We start from the raw sequence: 22,055 nt of genomic DNA, 5'->3' as shown, positions 1-22,055 counted from the left end.
CATGTTGACTTCCAAACTCGAACTTGTATTTGTAGGGTATTTGATATATCTGGTCTTCCTTGTAAACATGCCCTTGTTACTGCCCGTTCCTGGAAAACTATTCCCTATGAGTACTACTCAAGGTTAGAGAATGATTGCATGTTTAATTCTAAGATTGAGTTTATATGACTTAAATATCATTTTTCAGGTTTTTCACAACTGAAGCGTGGTGCATGGCATATGTAGATACATGTTATCCAGTTTGTAATAAAGATTCTTGAGATATTCTAGAAAATATCAAGCAACGAGTTTTCCTAAAACCCCCCGTCAAGGTTAAGAAGGGTCGGACAACAACAAAGCGTAGGCCATCACAAGGTGAGCCTCGTAAGGAACAAAGACGGTGCAACTCATGTGGCGGCCGATGCCATAACATGGAAACATGCAAAGAAGTGATGCTTGCATCATCTACTACAAGACAATAAGTGTCACAACCTTCACAACCTTTACAACCTTCACAACCTTCACAATTGGCCCAACCTTCACCATCTTCATCTTTTCCACATTCTCTAGACAACATTTCTTTTGGTTAATTTGTATCTTTTGGTTAAATTGTATGTTTTGGCACAACCTTTAGCACTTGTAGCCGTTCTCTTTTGTTAGATTTTCATGAACAATGATGTTTTGTAATGCATTTTCAGGTGTTGGTTTAATATCTGTTAGGTATTGTTTTCATGTATGTGCAGGATATGTACAGGGTTGGTGTGGGGCGTGGGCATGGGGCATGGTGTTGGGTGTAGGCATGGGGCATGGTGTTGGGTGTGGGCTTGGGAGTGGGGCGTGGACTTAGGCGTGGGCTTTGGCGTGGGGCGTGGGCATGGGCTTGGGCGTGGGTGTGGGCGTGAGGCGTGGGCTTGGGCGTGGGCTTGGGCTTGGGCTTGGGCTTGGGCTTGGGCGTGGGGCGTGGGCGTGGGACGTGGGCTTGGGCTTGGGGCGTGGGCTTGGTCTTGGGTGTGGGGCGTGTGCATGGGGCGTGGGCATGAGCGTGGTCTAGTGCGTGAGCCGTGGGCTTGGGCGTGGGGCGCAAGGTTGGTGCATGGGGCGCAAGGGTGGTGCGTGGAGTGCAAGGTTGGTGTGTGGAGCGCAAGGGTGGTGCGTGGGGCGCAAGTCTAGGGGATTTAGATTAGGGGATATATACCCAAATATTGATTGGAATGCTTCTTGGTTTTATACATAAATATTGATTGGAATTCTTCTTGGTTTTATACACAAATATTTCATAACAAAATGTATATCTATTCATAACAAAAATGTATATCTATTCAATTTAGATTAAGGGTCTACAATTTGGTGGAATAATCTTACTGCCCATTTCTTTCTTCAAAAATGCATTTCTTTGGTGACCACATTTGATACATCCAATGAGGCAGTAAGGTATTCCAAATACATAATAGTAAAAACATCACAGTCCCCACTTTTGGTTGTCTTTGGGATTGTTGGGTGTGGTATTATGGAATATGGCATCTTCTCCAAGTTGAACAGCGGAATCCTGGCCTTTTCCACCAAGGTGAATCCATATTCAAGAAAGTATGGAATCATTTCACACATTGGTTTCATGAAGTCGTCATATACATCCTTTAGGAAGATTTTCTGTTCGTAGTCATATACGTATATGCACCAATCTTGTAGATGAATCTAGCACAGGAGGTTCATATGTACATATATCATATCAACAATATTCCAAGGATACAAATGTCTTTCTTCATCCCCAATTACATATTCCATGAAATAGTCGAACTTGAAGCCTGCAGGATTTAGGGCAAACATATGATGGCGATTCACAAACTTCTAAGAGAGATGAGAGTCAGCAATTGAGAAATTCTTTGCATATGTCTTAGGGAACTTCGCAACAATTCGTTTCATTATGTAACAGATTGCATCTATCTCCTGCAAAAAAAATTATTGATTAAGAAAGAGCAAGGGTGATGCATTGTGCGTGGGGAGAGTGTGTGGGGCGCAAGGGTGGTGTGTGGGCTTGGGCGTGGTACGTAGAGTGGTGCGTGGGCTTGTACGTGGGACGTGGGGGTAGTGCGTGGGGGTGGTGCATTGTGCATGGGGATGGTGCATTGTGCGTGGGAGTGGTGCGTGGGGCGCAAGTCCAAAGATACTTACACAAAAATAATGAACAAAAATACTTACTATATCGTCTAACCATTTTGAGGCGTGAGCAATCTGTTAAATAAAGAATGATCTACTTCGCAAATAGTCAAATCTTTGAAGTCTTTATCCTTACTCTTCAACAATTTCTTCAATTCTTTCATCTTTTCCTCGTCATATCGTAATATAGGATTAACCGTAACCGGATCATTGAGTTTAAACCCTTTCCCACCAGGGTCGGTGTAGTCCCTCAATTTTTTCGACTTCTTTCTCCAAAATGATTTTCCTCTAAATTGTGAAGGAGACATTTCTTTCACATTATCCTCCTTATTCTCCACAATCTCCACATTCTTCTTCTCCATAATCATCTCCTTCTCCACAATCATCTCCTCCTCTACCTCTGTAGTCTTCTCCTCCTCCACCTCTGCAGTCTTCTCCTCCTCCTTATTCTCTTCAATCTTCTCCTCCTCCTTATTCTCTTCAGTCTTATCCACCTTTGAAGTCTTCTCCTCCTCTTTATTCTCTTCAGTCTTCTCCTCGTCCTTATTCTCTTCAGTCTTCTCCTCCTCCTCCTCAATAATCTCTGCAGTCTTCTCCTCCATTTTCTCAATAATCTCCTCCTCCTTATTCTCCTTAGTCTTCTCCTCCTCCTCCTCAATAATCTTTACAGTCTTCTCCTCCATTTTTTCAATAATCTCCTCCTCCTCATTCTCTTTAGTCTTCTCCTCAGTCTTCTCCTCCTCCTCCTCAATATTCTCATCAAATTGCAATTTGCGTGGGGCGTGAGATCCACATCCTCCTCCTCTTCCTCCTGCACCTGCACAATGAAAAAATCAGATTAATATACATTTAGGCTAGGTCGTGGGTGGGGCGTGGAGCGTGGGGATAGTGTGTGTAGTGCGTGTGTGGTGCGTGGGGATAGTGCGTGGGTGGTGCGTGGTGCGTTGTGCGTAGGCGTGGTGCGTGGGTGGTGCGTTGTGCATGGGGTGATGTGTGGATAATGCGTTGTGCGTGTGGGGGGTGTGGTACGCAAATCTACCTTCCTCTTGGCAATTTCAGCCTTCCTCCTCTTCATGGCCAACTCCTCCTTCTTGGCCAACTCATTGGCCAACTCATCAGCCTTCCTCTTCTTGGCCAACTTTATCAGCCTCTCCTTCCTCTCATCTTTCTTTTTTTTAATCTCATCATCCTCCTTCCTCTTCTCCATCTCATCCTGCTTCCTCTTGTTCATCATCTCATCATTCTTCCTCTTCATCCTGTTCTCAGTATCAAGTGCAACCTCATCATTCTTCCTCTTCGTCCTCTTCTCAGTCTCAACAGCAGCAATACCTTCCTCCTCTTTTTCTTCTCCTTCACCATTCTTTTGTTCCTTTAATTCCCCCAATAATGTGATCATAAGATGTTGATTCTCTTTGATGAGCTTGATTTTAGTTTTAATCTCATTTACATCCTTTGTCAGCTCATCAAGTTTGGCATCAGTATGAGCTTGAGACACTCAATTGGGTGCACAAGATGTAGAATTGTCTTCATCAGTTTGAGGAGTCATCGCAAAAGGGACTTGCTGAGAGCTGTCTTGGCTAGTTTCATCGTTAACTTCAGGGAGTTAGGGACTAATAAGTCTCCTCTTCTTGGTCGGCGGTTTAGGAGTCCTTTCATCTTTTTCATCTTCTTCACAACCTTCAATATTTCTCTTCCTCCCATCCAATTCAAAGAATTCATCATAAATGTTGACTCTCATATCTTCAAAGTCGTCCTTAGAGTACTTCCGCTTCTCCTCCTCAAACTCTTCAATTTTGCTTAAAACATTGCACTTTTGGAAGGCTATGAATACTTCCTGTAGAGGATAACTCTTATAGGATGTATAGAGCACTATCATTGGGCTTGTAAGATCTTGCCGTGTCCTTTCAGCAAATTTGGGGACGAATGTATTGATAAGCTCATAGCTCCACATTTGGAAGGCTAGTGCGAACTCATGTAAAGTATAAACGACATCACAAATGATTTTTTTGTCCCAAGTTTTCTTCTTGACGAGATATAATCCACAAAGGTGTTTCATATATTTGTCAATACCCTGCAGGGTTACTCTGAATGACATCTTTCCCCATGGAAATTGGAGGAACATCTTCATGTCCTCCACCATTCGAAAGATTCTGAAACTTACCTTCCTCCTATTATCAGATGCGAACAGATACTGGTAATGAGGAATATTAGCCCCATCTTCCATGAATCATAATTTCTTAAATTTTTTCAATTTTATTTATTATTTTTTTATAGTTATTAAAAAATAGAAAAAAATATATTTATCAACTTGTCTTATCCAAAATTTTCTCGTTATTTTTTTAAGCTCACCCTAAATTTTTTTCAAGTTCACCCCAACTCAGATTCTTGGATCCGTCCCTATAGTAAGTTATGAGTATGCATTTAAGTTTAAACACATGAATTATGCACACCAAATTACACACTCACAATTCATTCATTTCCTTGTTCTACCCATTGTAATTATTAACATCAAAGTCGCTTTGGCCGAGTGGTTAAGGCGTGTGCCTGCTAAGTACATGGGGTCTCCCCGCGAGAGTTCGAATCTCTCAGGCGACGCTTTTATTTTTTTCCCAACTAAACGATTTGTAAGGCATCACACAATGCATATGAATCCACAAAAAATGGTATAGTAGAGAGGATGAATGGATATTTGATGGAGAAAGTGCGATGTATGCTCCTTAATGTTGATTTATCAAAATCTTTTTGGTTGAAGCTGCAACTTTAACATGTTTCCTCGTCAACAGTTTGTCGACTACAGTTAATAAGTAGACTCCACAAGAAGCATGATATGATAATATTCCTTTAAATTATTCTAACTTGAGAATTTTTTTTGTTCTGTGTATGCTCATGTTGATCAAGGAAAATTAGAGATTCGATCTGTGAAGTGTATTTTATCTGTTATAAATCAAATGTAAAGGAGTACAAGCTATGGTGTCTAGAAACTAGAAAAGTAATAATTAGTCGATGTTACTTTCGATGAAACACTTATGTTAAATACTAAATTTTCTATATCTTTTTCAATAAAAATCAACAAAAATGAGGCACTTTTGGTGATAAGATAAAAAAAATCTAACACTTCTGGTAATAAGACTTAACAAGAATCTAGTACACATGTGGAGTTTGAGAAGATATTAGAATCAGAACCTGCAATACAACCGTCAACTACACTAGAGTTGTCTGATATTTACCATCGCTTACACCACTATAATAATCTATTGCTACTGATAGGCCTAAACACGATATTAGACCTCCTTTAAGACTTGGTGAAGCTGATTTGGTTATTCATGTATTGAGTAATGTAGAAGATATTCATTCATATGAATAACCTTCTTCATATTTTGATGTAGTCACTTGTGATGACTCTAACAAGTGGATGTCTGTCATGCAAGAAGATATGTAATTTTTTCATAATTATGGTACATGAAACCTCGTAAAATTACCTATATGAAAAATGGTATTCTATGTAAGTGAGTGTATAAAAAAAATGTACACATGGATTTGAAGATGCAAGGTTTAAAAGAAGACGAGTTGCGAAAGGTTACAGTCAAATTTCATGGATTGATTTTACTAATGTGTTTTCTCTAGTTGTCAAGCATACTTCGATTCGTGCACTACTTGGCATCGTGGTGATGCTTAATTTGGAGCTTGAGCAACTAGATGTGAAGACCACATTTCTACATGGGGATCTAGATGAGCACATCTATGCATGAACCTAAGAGATTTATAGTCTTAGGACAAGAAGATTTTGTATGTTATTTGAAGAAATCCCTTTATGGTATAAAACAATTGTTAAAGCTGTGGTATAAATGATTTTATTCTTTCATGATCACTCATTACTTCAAAAGAAATGATTTTTATAGTTGTATCTAATTTAAAATTGGTAACGATGGCTACTTTGTTTATCTCCTCATGTATGTTGATGATATGCTGATAGCGACTAATGATCAAAAGGAAGTAAAGAAGGTAAAGATACAACTTGGCAGAGAGTAGGGAAGGCAATTCGGGTAACGAGTTGTGTTTCATGTCGTGCATTTCTAGGTACAAGAACCATTATGGGTCAACTCATAAATGACCCATTATTTTATCGTATTAACGGGTCGACATGACATGACCCGATATACACGAAATTAAGTCCGGGTCAACACGTTTACACGACACGTTCTAACACGAAAAGACACAAAATAAATGAATAATTATTATAAAGAAAAAAACATAACTAAAGAAAGGATTTCCCAATCTTTTCATTGCAGACCGTGTTAGGTTTTGGGGAGAGAAAACAAGTCGAGAGTCGTACTTGCTGATGAGCTGCGACTAGAAAACGGTAAAGGGGAAGGTGAACTACAGAGGGGGAGGTATGTGGCTAGAACGTCAGTCTCGAGTTGGGGTCATGAGGTTGGGTGTGGAAAGGTCTCAAGAGTTTGAAGAAAGTAGTTAACTTGAGTGTTTGAGGGGGGCGGGTTATTTACGTGTTAGAATCGGGTAATAGGTCAAACATGGGTAATGAGTAACCCGTATTTGTTAGATACGATAATTGAAATGGGTCATTATCATGTCTAACGTGTAGACACAATAATGACCCATACACGACCCGTTAAAAAATGACACGAAAAAGACAAGAAATGTTAAGGACCGGCCCAAACCCGTTAATAATGTGTCATGTTTGTGTCGTGTTATTGTGTTGTGTCAAAAATTGTTGCCCCTATTAAAATAATTTTTAAATAAATAAAATTAAATAATTAACCTAAGACAAAATCTAATAAGATAATTAATTAGTTAATTATTGTGATAATTAAATCCTAATTAATTAAAGAAAATGATGTCAAAACAAAAAAAAAATTATTTAGTATAAATATTGTACTCATTTTATCTGAAAATAATTTAAAAAAAATTAAGGGATTAAAATAAATAATATAGGATAAAATGAGATACCCATTTCATTCCAAAAATTATTTATTTAACCCTAAAATATATATAAAAAAAATTAGCAAAATATTTGTAATATTTATTTTAATATTTTGAGTATTTAAAAAAGATTAGAAATAATAACATAAGGGTGAAAGAAAAATTAATTTCAAACAAACCCTTGAACTTTAAAATAAATATATATATATATATATATATGTAATTCTATGTAACCAAAATTATGAAATTCGACTACAGCAAGGACCAAAACAATTGGATGAGTGCTGGATTGTCATCCAACGCTCCTAGACTACCTGTGTAGCCCACTACAACGGAGGGAACGCACGTCCGCACATCACTCGATTAGCTAACGCGGACTTAGCTTTGTCAATCAAAATTCAAAATGCAATAGAACGCCCGCGTCTTGACGGAAAGTTGTAGGAATGCTCCGCGTCCGCTAAACAAGGCTCGAAATGGCATCGTTTTGGCTGTCACTGTCTTCTTCGTCACGATCGCCAGAGAATATAAGGATGAAGTCCCATCCTTTGATTTTTCAAAAAATGGAATACAACCGATAGTCAACAAAATCGACTGATTCAAAAACTAAAATGATCACCCAACTCCGGTGATCATTTCCCTTACATCAATAGGGATGAATCATCCATATTCCAACAAGTGGGATGAAGAATAGCCAAAACGCCATTAATGGATTTTGACTGATTCGATCCACTTGAAGCATCTAACCAACTTTAAATCTGACACTAAGAGATCCACTCTCAAACTTTACATCGAAGAAACTTAGAAATCCGCCAATATGCTTCAATCTTACAGATTTTTTGAAATCTTTTCATAAAGCTCTAAATCTTGGATCTATGCATCCTAAAAGTTTCCTTAAGGTCTAAGGAGTGTTCTCCAATCTTAGTATGTTTCCAATCATCCTTTAATTCATACTTCCAGTTTGAAATTAAAATTTTTATATTTCGATTTTCATAAGTTTGTATGTTGTTTGGTTGTTGCATTTTAGGATTGAAAATTGATCCTAATATCATTTCCAAGATTTCTATTTATGTTAAAATCAATCAATCAACCTTAAACAGAAAAACCTAAATTTGAATTTGAAAAATTCAAAAATCGGGTTTTTTGTTTAAGGGCTAATCCTCAACAACAGTTGCCCAGAAATCATCCCAACATGTTTATTATGATGATGGGAAACTGTTTGGATCATGTTTGATCATCCCTATAACAAAATTAAAATAATCAAAATAATTGAAATTTATGAGTTCTTGAATTGGTCCAAGCAAATAGACAATGTTCTTGTTTTGGTACCAATCAAGTATATGAGGTATAATGAAGTTATTGACTAGCTCCTTTCACCTCAAAACAACTTTAAAATCAAAAACCCATTTTTTGGCTACGAACTGTTTTAAACAAATTGATCATCACCCAGGTAGATTGATACATTGGAATGATGTTCTAAATGTTCTTAGGAGCTTTGTGAAGTTATCTATGCCCTTGGATAGTAGAATCCAAGCACCATCATTTTAGTGTTCTTGAGGACTGATAGGTCTGACCGAGGACCGAGACTTGTTAGCCAGGACCGAGTGTTCCGACTGATGATCTCCATCTAGGATCAAGAGGTCCAATTGATGATCTCCATCGAGGACCGAGAAATCCGACCGAAGATTTTTACATACGACCGAAAGTGTAGACCTAGGACCGAGAACTTCCGAACCTAGGACAGATGACCTCCACCCAGGACCGAGATGTCAAACCTAGAACCATGTAATCTTTATCTTGACCGAGAATTTCTAAACCTATGACCGATAAAGTTAGCACAAAGTTAACCCAAGACTGGTAGTTTTTAAACCCCGATTGATAATCTTAGCCAAGGACCGAGAGTCCTTAACAACTCGACCAAGGCTTCTTAACCTGAACCGATAGGTCCGACCGAGGGTCCCGGACCCCGACATATGAAAACAAACCAAGTCCTAGGGCAACGGTCCTAAGGCCTGTTTGGTTCTCATTTTCAAAATCTAAAATTATTTTTATAATTTTGGAACCTCAAACAATTTTCTAAAAATCCCAAAAAATTAGAAAATGATTTCAAAATATTATTGGGATGTTTCCACAAAAACATATTTTGACAAAGACCTGTTTGAGATTTATGTTTAAACCTAATGTCTTTAAAAACAGATGTTCTTCAAGTATTTCCTCCCTAGTCAACGTTATTAATAAAAAGTACCAACATTTAAATATTGTTATTCAAATATTTTAAATAACGCTAAAACATATGCAATCCTAAGACCAAAAGAATAATTTGTTAAAATAAAATATTTTACAAACAATTTCAAAAGACAAATTTATAAGTAGAGACCATTTTGAAATGAGTACGGAGGATAAAACGCGAAAGCCTTTCCCGAGTATCACCAAAATATGAATTAAAAGAAACTGTGGCTAAATACGTTTGTACACGTATGCCATTTTTATTGATTTTCAAAAATTAATTGGCGACTCTATTTCAAATAAATAATTTTTTTAATTAATTAATTTTAATTAATTTAAACAACGGATTTCTAAAAAATCAAATTGTAATTTTATTACTGCAAATCCCCGAATTATTTAAAATTGAACCGAAATTAATTATGTTTACTTAATTTAAAAAGTTGTCAGGGTCATTTAAAATTTTTAAAATAATGTTCTATTTTGAAAAGATTTATGACATGCAAACTGAGGTTGAAATTATCGAACCTAAAGCTATTCCGGAGAAACTGAAATAAAGGGTTTTTTTTTCAGGGATACAAATATACATAAAATTTATTGTAGAAGGAATGGGTATTTAATTTAAATTTATTGTCACACAATTATCTAGTGTTAATTTATTGTTACTTTGGACATTCGTTGCTACAATTTTATATATATAACCTTTACTTCATCATATTAAATTTTATATTTTTCGCTAAATTTATAAATGACTAGATTTAAATTTTGATTTTTAAAGTTAACTATTTAGATTTTAATCGTTATACAATTTAAAATTGTTAATTTAAATTTATAATTTTGAAAATCTATTGATTATATGACTCATAAGTTGAATATATATTGAATCATGAGTTATTCATACCAATTTATACTTATATAAAAAGCAAAACTTATTAAATTGTGAGAGCTCATAACAAATAATTAACCATTCTAATAGATATAATAAACCTCTTTTAGAAAAAAACATAATATGTAAAATATTAAAAAATGCAATTAAGAATATCACTTTCAGGATAATGGATCTTGAGGATAACGTTTGAGAATTTGTAAATGTCTTTTCTAACTTACTGAGCTCCTTTGTTTTCAATACTCATTCGACTTAAGGCAAAAAAGAAGTCTTACGAAGAAATGAAACGTTCGTTTATGAAATACATAACGGGCGGGCTTCCTTAACTACCTAAAAGAATTCAGTACATGTGTAGGATACTGTTAGGCCTACGCATCAAGTCCTCGGTCCTAGAATAAATTCCAGCAACCTTCCTCGGCACCCGGTCTCCGTCCTAGTGTGCACATGGGCCAGATTTCTGTTTTGTTGTATTATTATTTTGTTTTGCTTTCATTTTCTATTTTACAAACCGAATGTTGTTATTCTTTTAAAGTTGTTGTAACCGAATATTATGGGGCAAGACATCACCTATATAAGGCTGGTCTTTCTTCCCCAAGGACCCATGAATAGAATGATGAAGATGTGACTTCGCCCCTATTCGTCTATTATTATTATTATGGACTGTTTGGTATAGACCAACAGTAATTCTCTTCGCACCCTTGATTCTTCTATCCCTTCCCCCCCAAATTCTCTATCGAAAATCTTCCGCTGCCCTTTGATTGTAGAATTCCACCGGTCTTATAGATCAAGAAGTTGATTCTTGAACCCAAAACACATCTTACGAAACAAGTCGTAACATTCTTGGTATTAGAGCAAGACGATTCTCAAATGAAAGAAACCAGATAGCAGCAAAGATGGATGATCTTAAGACCCTACTCGAAGGGCTGACTCAACAATATGCCTCAATGAATGCTGCCCTACAATAACATATGACCGAACAGGCTGCCTTGCACAATGCTTTTCTGCCAAATATGAACAGAAGGTATGCTGCTGGAAAAAGCTTGACAGCCATTGAAAAATGTGCGTTTAATAATGGCCAAGATCCCGGCACCCGACCCTATAATATTGCTTCTTGCTACCTTCCTCCAACCCGGCTCATAAATGTTAATATTCCTGAATTTGATGGGACGGATTTGGAGGGATGGCTCTTATTTTCCGAGCAAATCTTTAGGGAAAGCAAGACGAATGATGCCACAAAGCTGGACATTGTCCGCACTCACTTCTCAAAAGAGGCAAGAACGTGGCATGAATCATATTTACGGAATCGCAACCATATGGAAGTATTGACGTGACATAAATTCAAGAAAGATATCTTGCTGCGATTCGGTTGCATGCCCTTGTACAATGCCAAACCGCCGCTGCTGCCCACGTCTTGCATTGTTAACACGGTCTGGCCAAGCACAAACCGGACGACCGATCCCAAGGAAGACCGGCGCTACACTTGCAATGATAATTGGAAGCCCAATTATAGGTGCAAATCCAGATTGTTCATGGCCCCGTTTAATCATCAAGAAGTCCAAGAACGCGTTCAAGAACCCATCCAAGAATCAGATTTTTATGACCCACCTTTAGTGTTTGAGATAAGGGACGAACGTGTCATTATCTTGCACACTTTCTCGGTCCAACAAGGTGCCCCTCGGTCGCAGGTCAACATAATACAAGGCAGCCAACTAGAAAAGGCCTTGGAAAATCATAATGTTGCTGCCATGGTACAAATAAAGAGCAAAAACGAATGCCAAACTGTTTCACTTCTTTTGGAAGACGTTCCTAAAAATTTCCATAAAATAATCAAAGGGCTCACCCAGCAATCCAACAACCGAACACCAGCCAGGAAGGTAGTCGAAAGACATGGCTATGTTGTTGCGCATGTGTTGCTGGTCTGGATAAAGGACTGGGCTTGGTTGTTTGAAGACATTCTAGAGTATGCCCGGAAGAAAGATGACCATTTTGCTGCACTTGGCGAGCTGGGCCGAAGGAAGGACTGGCCGTGGAGCAGGAAGACTGAAGGCTTCTAAGAAATGCGGTCCTAGACTCCGACACTTGCGGGACTTGCTGAAGTTCGACCGAAGTTTTTGAAATATTGAGCATGCGCATTAGAGGCTCGGCAGACTCGGCAGACCACGGTCTTATTTCGTCGAGGGCGACGAATTTTGAAGGGGAAGATAATGTTAGGCCTACGCATCAAGGCATCGGTCCTAGAATAAATTCCAGCAACCTTCCTCGGCACCCGGTCTCCGTCCTAGTGTGCACATGGGCCAGATTTCTGTTTTGTTGTATTATTATTTTGTTTTGCTTTCCTTTTATATTTTACAAACCGAATGTTGTTATTCTTTTAAAGTTGTTGTAACCGAATATTATGGGGCAAGACATCACCTATATAAGGCTGGTCTTTCTTCCCCAAGGACCCATGAATAGAATGATGAAGATGTGACTTCGCCCCTATTCGTCTATTATTATTAGTATGGATTGTTTGGTATAGACCAACAGTAATTCTCTTCGCACCCTTGATTCTTCTATCCCTTCCCCCCCAAATTCTCTATCGAAAACCTTCCGCTGCCCTTTGATTGTAGAATTTCCACCGGTCTTATAGATCAAGAATTTGATTCTTGAACCCAAAACACATCTTACGAAACAAGTCGTAACATTCTTGGTATCAGAGCAAGACGATTCTCAAATGAAAGAAACCAGATAGCAGCAAAGATGGATGATCTTAAGACCCTACTCGAAGGGCTGACTCAACAATATGCCTCCATGAATGCTGCCCTACAACAACATATGACCGAACAGGTGGCCTTGCACAATGCTTTTCTGCCAAATATGAACAGAAGGTATGCTGCTGGAAAAAGCTTGACAGCCATTGAAAAATGTGCGTTTAATAATGGCCAAGATCCCGGCACCCGACCCTATAATATTGCTTCTTGCTACCTTCCTCCAACCCGGCTCACAAATGTTAATATTCCTGAATTTGATGGGACTGATTTGGAGGGATGGCTCTTATTTCCCGAGCAAATCTTTAGGGAAAGCAAGACGAATGATGCCACAAAGCTGGACATTGTCCGCACTCACTTCTCAAAAGAGGCAAGAACGTGGCATGAATCATATTTACGGAATCGCAACCATATGGAAGTATTGACGTGGCATAAATTCAAGAAAGATATCTTGCTGCGATTCGGTTGCATGCCCTTGTACAATGCCAAACTGCCGCTGCTGCCCACGTCTTGTATTGTTAACACGGTCTGGCCGAGCACAAACCGGACGACCGATCCCAAGGAAGACCGGCGCTACACTTGCAATGATAATTGGGAGCCCAATTATAGGTGCAAATCCAGATTGTTCATGGCCCCGTTTAATCATCAAGAAGTCCAAGAACGCGTTCAAGAACCCATCCAAGAATCAGATTTTTATGACCCACCTATGGTGTTTGAGACAAGGGACGAACGTGTCATTATCTTGCACACTTTCTCGGTCCAGCAAGGTGCCCCTCAGTCGCAGGTCAACATAATACAAGGCAGCCAACTAGAAAAGGCCTTGGAAAATCATAATGTTGCTGCCACGGTACAAATAAAGAGCAAAAACGAATGCCAAACTGTTTCACTTCTTTTGGAAGACGTTCCTGAAAATTTCCAAAAAATAATAAAAGGGCTCACCCAGCAACCCAACAACCGAACACCAGCCAGGAAGGTAGTCAGAAGACATGGCTATGTTGTTGCGCATGTGTTGCTGGTCTGGATAAAGGACTGGGCTTGGTTGTTTGAAGACATTCTAGAGTATGCCCGGAAGAAAGATGACCATTTTGCTGCACTTGGCGAGCTGGGCCGAAGGAAGGACTGGCCGTGGAGCAGGAAGACCGAAGGCTTCTAAGAAATGCGGTCCTAGACTCCGACACTTGCGGGACTTGTTGAAGTCCGACCGAATTTTTTGAAATATTGAGCATGCGCATTAGAGGCTCGGCAGACTCGGCAGACCACAGTCTTATTTCGTCGAGGGCGACGAATTTTGAAGGGGGAGATAATGTTAGGCCTACGCATCAAGGCCTCGGTCCTAGAATAAATTCCAGCAACCTTCCTCGGCACCCGGTCTCCGTCCTAGTGTGCACATGGGCCAGATTTCTGTTTTGTTGTATTATTATTTTGTTTTGCTTTCCTTTTCTATTTTACAAACCGAATGTTGTTATTCTTTTAAAGTTGTTGTAACCGAATATTATGGGGCAAAACATCACCTATATAAGACTGGTCTTTCTTCCCCAAGGACCCATGAATAGAATGATGAAGATCTGACTTCGCCCCTATTCGTCTATTATTATTATTATGGACTGTTTGGTATAGACCAACAGTAATTCTCTTCGCACCCTTGATTATTCTATCCCTTCCCCCCCAAATTCTCTATCGAAAACCTTCCGTTGCCCTTTGATTGTAGAATTTCCATCGGTCTTATAGATCAAGAACTTGATTCTTGAACCCAAAACACATCTTACGAAACATGTCGTAACAGATACTTATCAAGAAGTTTTCGCAACTCAATCATAGATGAAGGAATCATCAAAATATTTCACCTTTTCAAACTTTTTTTGTAACAAACTAGATCTTAGCATTAACATTGGATAGACCCCATATAATAACCATCCTAGTTCTATCATATCTTTTGATTTCATTTCTTCTAGAAGAATTCACATACACTTTTTTTTATTATGAATTTACTACTATAAATTCAATAGGTATGCAACATTATTAGTGGTGGAAATGTGATGAGTACATCTAAAAATGACTAACTTATTTTTTTCCATCTCCCCTTGTTTCTTCTATTCTCCCGTCTATTTTTTTTTTTTTACATTATTCACATAATTATAAGAAAGAAATATGAATTTTATGGAAACTATAATTCATTAGAAGAGACCATATTATGATAGACGATTAAGGTGTAAGATAGACAATTATGGTGCACGAAAAGACGGACTAACTAATTTAAGTCACAGTTTTGTCGTAACTGAACACTTACCTAAAACTCTAAATATATACCCTTAGATTTATTTGCAAGGACTAAGTAATTTAAGTCACGATTTTGTCGTAACTGAACACTTACCTAAAATCTAAATATATACCCTTAGATTTATTTGCAATGATAAATTGACTTGTCTTTTCTTAGTTTATAAGAATCATGCTTAAATTAAGTGGCAACTCAAAAATATATTTTAAAATTAATCCTCTTAAATAAATTTTATATATCTAAAATAAATTTTATATATCTAAATTAATTAGACTAGATTTTTCTAAACTCAAACATTTATTTTGTTCTTCTATCTTCTTTTAAATTTAAGACCAGATAAAGATAAAATCGTGTGTACAAAGAGCGTTACAAGTATTTTTAAAATGTAATTTTCATTTTTTTTAATTATCCTATTTTTGTAAATATCAATTTTATACTCTATTGATATAAAGTCGTTAATAAATTAATTATATTTTTTTGAAATGACTTCATAAGAAATAAAGATTTAAATTGTCCATCAACTTATTAAAAATGAAAATTTCAAAATTTCCCAAAACCCAGTAATAAAGATAAGATCTTGAACACATGACAAAACAATTAAAACAATGTACAAAATAATCTAGATTAGTTTCATAAGTTTTATCAAAGGTATAATTTAGATCAAATTATTTTCTTTTCAAAATTTTAAGAAACATGGAAAGTACTTAAAAGTAATTGTATTCTATGGCATGGAAAATGTGGCAGATTTTTCCTCATTATTATTAATGTATTTAAATGTTAATATCATAATTATATTTATATTATTTCTTTTAATTCCATTCCCAAAATTACAGCTTAATAAATAAAATTAACGTTAATTAAAATAAAATGAATCATAAAACACGTGAAAATAAACAAATTACTATATTTAAATATCAACTATCACTAAAAAAAAATGATCAATTAAAACTGTGATCCAAAATATAGTATGATTAATTTTTAAATATATAAGAAAAAATAGGAATAAAATTTTAATTCGCATAAAAAGGAATCGATGTATAGACGACATATGATAAAAAATAAAAACGAGGCTTATTATTATTTTTTTTAAGTTAATATAAAACGTCTCACGCCACGCCACGCCACGCCACGCCACGCCACGCCACGCCACGCCACGCCACGCCACGCCAACGACTCCTCTACTTAAATAAATTTAAGATAAGGAAGTGTTATATTACAATAATAATTATTATTATTAATATGTAAATGAATTAATTCATTTAAAACAAAAGTTTCCAAATCTATTTGTATTTGTAATTTATTTTAGGAGGGGAATTCAGATAAAAGAAAAATAAAATATTGACCCCACAAATCATCTTATACTAAGTTTTTTTTGCTATAAATAGTTGAGTCTCCATTGAGATTTTCCACACACATTTGATAAAACTCAGCTCTTTCTCACCATTAGCAAGTGATTATGAATAGAGGTGATGTTTCATTTTCTTGTCAAGAACTCAAACAATTTCTCTATCTATTTTCTATGATTAAAATTATGAATGTTTTCTTATTATAGGAGATTTGGAAAAGTTGAACGCCAAGATCCACATGAAGAGTTACTTAATCCATATGGAGAATGAAATGCTGAAGAAAGAAGCCGAGATGCTCAGCAGAGAAAATACCATCCTTTTAGCTCGCCTGATTCAGAAAAGGATAGCTGAGATTGAGGCGGCGGCTAATAATAAGAACAAGAATAAGAACAAAAACAAAAAGAGGACAAACCCAAATCCCAAGAAGGAGGAACCAAGATCCAGTTCAGATGCAATTTACAATGGCGGCGATGACGACGACGGCGGCTGCAGCAGCAGTGGCAGGCCATAGAATATGATTATATATGTATGATTTATTTTTTTTAGTAACTTATCAATATTATTGTCTTTTACTTATAGTGTTTTTATATTAATAAAAATGTTACCCGGGTGAGTCTCAATTATGAATAATCTCAATTTCTTTTCTTGTATGTCATTACGGATTTATTTTTATTGTATAGATAGTTCAAATCATAATAGTCGTTACGAAGAGACTAAAAATAGTTCAAATGAGCAATGACTGACCGGATACAACGAACCAGATATATAGAGGCAGAGCCAGGATTTGAAATCTACCCGGGCTATTCTTTTTTATACAAAATCTATCCGGACTAACTTGATAATAATATCAAGTTTTAATGTGAATGTTATTCTCTAGTGACGGGAAACTTGTCAATAACGACGGGAAAATACCGTCGTTATTGTCGAATACACAAAGTATTTTAAGCTACCCGGGTTACAGCCCAGATAGTTTTGTACATGAATCCGCCCCTGCGGATACAACAAATCGATGCTAATAAATTAGTCTTCATTAATTGTTTAATTGAAGTCATGAGTACTTTTTTGGCAATATCTTTATTGACTTGTTTTTATTCCTATCTCAGTATTTAAAACAAGGAAAAAAAAAAATGGTATTGTATTTGGAAACAAGTTTAAAACCCCCATTAATATATACGGATATGGTTTAAAAAATCAAAAATGGGATAAAATCACGGGGAAATTATTAGATTTTTTAGATCTAAAATAATAATTTTTATGTTAATAGGAAAATGAGAAATACTTTGATTTTTAAAGTCACCTTATAATTTCCACAAACAATTTATACAATATGACAAAGACTTCTTTCATGCAAATTTGTTAATGCTCAAGCTTTCAGAAAAAAAAGTTGTTCGAAAGAATTAAAAAAGAAAGAGAATTGAGAAAATATAATAGCGATAATAGAGAAAGATCACCAAATAAAAATGATCTATGTATATTAGTAGTTGTTCTTAATAATTTACAAATAGTATTATTTGATATTTATACAATAATAACTAACATTGTTCAAGAATAATAAATGTGATGATTATTTAACAAAGGAAATGTTTGAATAACTGCGACAATAAATATTATGTGGACTCTTAGACTTCTATAAAGAAATATGTTGGCTTAACATTCTCCTACAAGCGAAACGAGGTGTCATACACCGTAAACTTGTTACGTAGAAAAGAAACCTATGTTAAAAGAAAGTTCTTTCGTTCGAATATCAACAATATAATCATGATGTATTGAATGGCGAGAGTCTTCCGAATGAATTAATCATGAACAAAATAGAAATTAATTCAATGTGTTTAGTTCGGACATGGAAAACTGGATTGGCGGACAAGAATGTAACCACATTATTGTCACACCATAGAGTTGGAGCTTAGATATTGAAAGTCGATGTTTACCAAAAAGAGATTGTAACTAACCAAGTTCAACGGTGACATGATCTAGAGCCCGACTCAATGTTATAGCAAGAAACAATAAGTTACTTTGGAGTCGGTAGTCAAGGAAGAGAATACCCCATTTTTCAGGGCTTCTTCGACAAAAAAATAGGATCTTCCAAGATATAAGTTATCACCAAGAAATATGTTGAGATACCAGGATATGAAGTATCTCTTAATGCAAGAACAACAACAATACTAAATAATTGTTGAAATGAAAGAAAACCACTAAACGCAAATACGATATTTATAGTGGTTTGACCAAAACAAGCTTACATCAACTTTCGAAACACAAAAGACTCTCAAATTTTATTATCAAAAATGTGATATAAGTATGAAAATGATTCAATCACAATTAAAGCTCACACACAACTCACAAGGAAACGATGCTCTCAAGATAAAAAGTTGGCTTTCTAAAGTGCCCAACTACATCTTTAAATAAGCCCCAATTAAGTCAATATCAATATCTTATCCAAAATTCCTAGAGAATTTGCAAAATATTCTTACCATATTTTTCTAATTGTATTTCCATAACAAAATATCTATTTTTTTTTGTGTTAATATTATTTTATAATATCAAGATTATACACCCAAATATTTAGTTTTCTTTTGTTGAATATACACTTTCCTTGTACCAAAATTGTGTACAATAAACATACCATACTTGTAATATTTTAAATCCATTCTCAACACTCTAACTTAATTTACATATTATCTCCCTTTGTCTTCCATTATTTTTTCTATCAACAAGCAACGTCTCCATAGCTCCCAAATCCAAGAATTGTCACCTTTTTTATAACAACTTCTCTTTGCTCAACTATGCTCCTCCCGATATACAACTCCACGCCTAACTTTAGCATGGAAAACTCCTTCGACAAGAGTAAAACTACGGGATCCTTAAGTCGCTTATATCATCCACTATATCACATCTAATGGGTTACACAATGATTTTGAAATTAAGATTTAAAATATAACGACCCACTAAGGTAGCCCAGTGGTAAGAGTTAACTTAAAAGACTAAAATGTCACAAGTTCGATTCCAACTAGAAATGCTTTGAATGAAAGTGGGGGACCATGGTTGTGGTGTGTCATGCTAGTTCTCTTTATTTAAAAAAAAAGATTTGCAATCTAATGAATTACAAAAACCTTCAAAACAACATCATCAATAAATATGGTACATACATATTAAATGTATTTTCACTAATGGTGGAAATACCTACACCTAGGTATGTAGGGATAGAAGAGAAAGTAGTTAAAGAAAAATGATTTTTTTTTCTTAACACGTGACTTCGTCTTGATAAGTCTTCCTCTCTTTGTCTTATTTTTGTCCTTGAAATTTACAATCTAACATATTACCTAAATCCTCAAAAACGACATCATCATGAAAGATGACATATACATATATAATGTATCTTCACCAATTGTGAAAATACCTAAACCTATGTATCTAAGGAGTGAAGAGAAACTAGTTGAAGAAAAAAAATTCTTCCTAACATTTGCATTCGTCTTGATTCGTCTCTCTCTCTCTTTATCTTCTTCCTTTTTCAAAATTACATATCTATAGAAACCGAGGACACCCAAAACGAACTTTCATCTCCCACTTTCTCAAAATAATATACTAATTAAAACTTGAGAAGACCGAAGATGAATTTCCATCGTGTACTTCTTCAAAATCAGATATCTATCGAAAACTGAGGACTACAAGACAAACATACATCGTCTACTTCTTTAAAAATATACTTATCGATAACCGAGAAGATTCAAGATGAACTTCCATCGTCTACTTTTTTAAAATAAGATATCTATCAAAAACTGATGACACTGAAGATGAACATCCATCGTCTATTTCCACAAAATAAGATACTAATCAAAAGCTGAGAAGACCCAAGATGAATTATATCGTCTACTTCATATCAAATAACTAGGTATCTAGCTATCGAAATCTCCTTACTCAAGCTCAATATCTAGCAAAACAATTGTCACACATCTTGCTTTGAATTTTGCACAATCAACTAACTTGAACTACATACTTCTCATTGAACAAGTTAACATCCAACTACTAGTTTTTGAATAATGTCAAAACAACTAGTAATTCAAGAATTTCTTTTCAATATTTTCTAAATATCTTCAATTCTTTTCACCATGCTTCATATTTTTTTGGAAAAAAATCGTGAATGTCCTTTCATTTGAAATGATCAAGCCTCTCATCTAGCTCATTTTTCATGACTAGGAATCACATTTAAGACCTCATTCATCTTCTATCATTATATGACAATTCAACGATCTCATTTGCATTCAAATTGACCGAGCCTCTCATCAAGCCCCTTTTTCATGACTATGAATCTCATTCAAGGTCTCAATTCTCTCCTCAATAATATGACAAATCAATCATCTCATTTATCTTAACTATGATCCACAATGCATGGAAAATAAAGATAGAACAAATGAAGTAACCAAATCACCACTTTTGAATTGACCGAGTCTCCCATCTAGCCCCTTTTTCATGACTAGGAATCTCACTCAAAGTCTTATACAATAATTTCTTCTAGGTTTGTTTGAGAGTTGCTCTCAAGATGTCTCCACTTAAACTTATAAGTGTCTTTCACAGTCTTCTTCTTGGTCTTTCATTCATATTGCGTATTATCTAGAAAATTTTCAATCCTTAATCACCTGTCAACTCAATTTTTCATGGCCGGTTTAAACTTAACTTACTTTAATTTTTCTAACAATTTCTCCCTTTTTGATTATTTAGAATAAATATTCAAAACTTGTAAGTGTTGGCCGGTTCGAAATTTACTTAGTTAATTTTTCTAACAGATGTATCCCTTCGATAGGTATGTACATACATATTTTGTATTATATTTGTATAAAATAATTATAGATACTTCATAATTTGTACCATTTTTAATTTAGGTTTCTAAAGAGTGTGAAGAATATAAGGTGAAAAACATGACTAGAATTGAAGCATCCATATGCAATGCCTATATTCATGAAGAAATATCAACATCTGCTTTGTATTATTTTGAATCGAATGTAAATTGCAAACTAAGACAACCTCAAAGGCACACGGAAGGGTCATTGAACAAAAATCAACAACCAATTTCTATTTTCAATTACCTAGGACGTGGAAGTGGTGGTTCAAAGAGATTCATGACTAGCAAAGAAACATTAGTTGCTCACACATATGTCCTACTAAATTTTCCAAAGGTGGATCCATATTATAGGTATTGAACGATCATATCATAATTCTTTATTTTAAACTTGATAACTTATTTTATTTCATTATTTAAGGATATTTTGTGGTATGAATGCTGAAGTAGATCCTAATGAAACAGATTGTCAATTCTCATCATGGTTCTGGTCAAAGGTGATTTCAATTTTCATTATGACTAAAGATGTCAAGTCTCATTATGGTTCTCATCTAAACATTATAATAATTCACTTTGAAGGTTTTACAAGAACAAATAATGGATCAGCTTGACAAAGAATTAACGTATTTAATATCATTTGGTCCTAAGACTCTAGCAACTAGATATTCAACGT

The 22,055-nt window shown here is 35.6% G+C and overlaps 1 non-coding gene across 1 annotated transcript; it reads left to right on the top strand.

The window, feature by feature from the left end:
• Positions 1–4,646: 4,646 nt before the first annotated feature.
• On the top strand, positions 4,647–4,728 carry TRNAS-GCU. Its single transcript has one exon. It is a non-coding gene; the product is annotated as a tRNA-Ser (tRNA).
• Positions 4,729–22,055: the final 17,327 nt, after the last annotated feature.

The sequence above is a fragment of the Impatiens glandulifera genome, chromosome 4 (genome assembly GCF_907164915.1).
Source record: "Impatiens glandulifera chromosome 4, dImpGla2.1, whole genome shotgun sequence".
Lineage (NCBI taxonomy): Eukaryota > Viridiplantae > Streptophyta > Magnoliopsida > Ericales > Balsaminaceae > Impatiens > Impatiens glandulifera.
The sequence above is the reverse complement of the archived record's forward strand: the minus strand, read 5'-3'. Positions and strand labels throughout refer to the sequence as shown.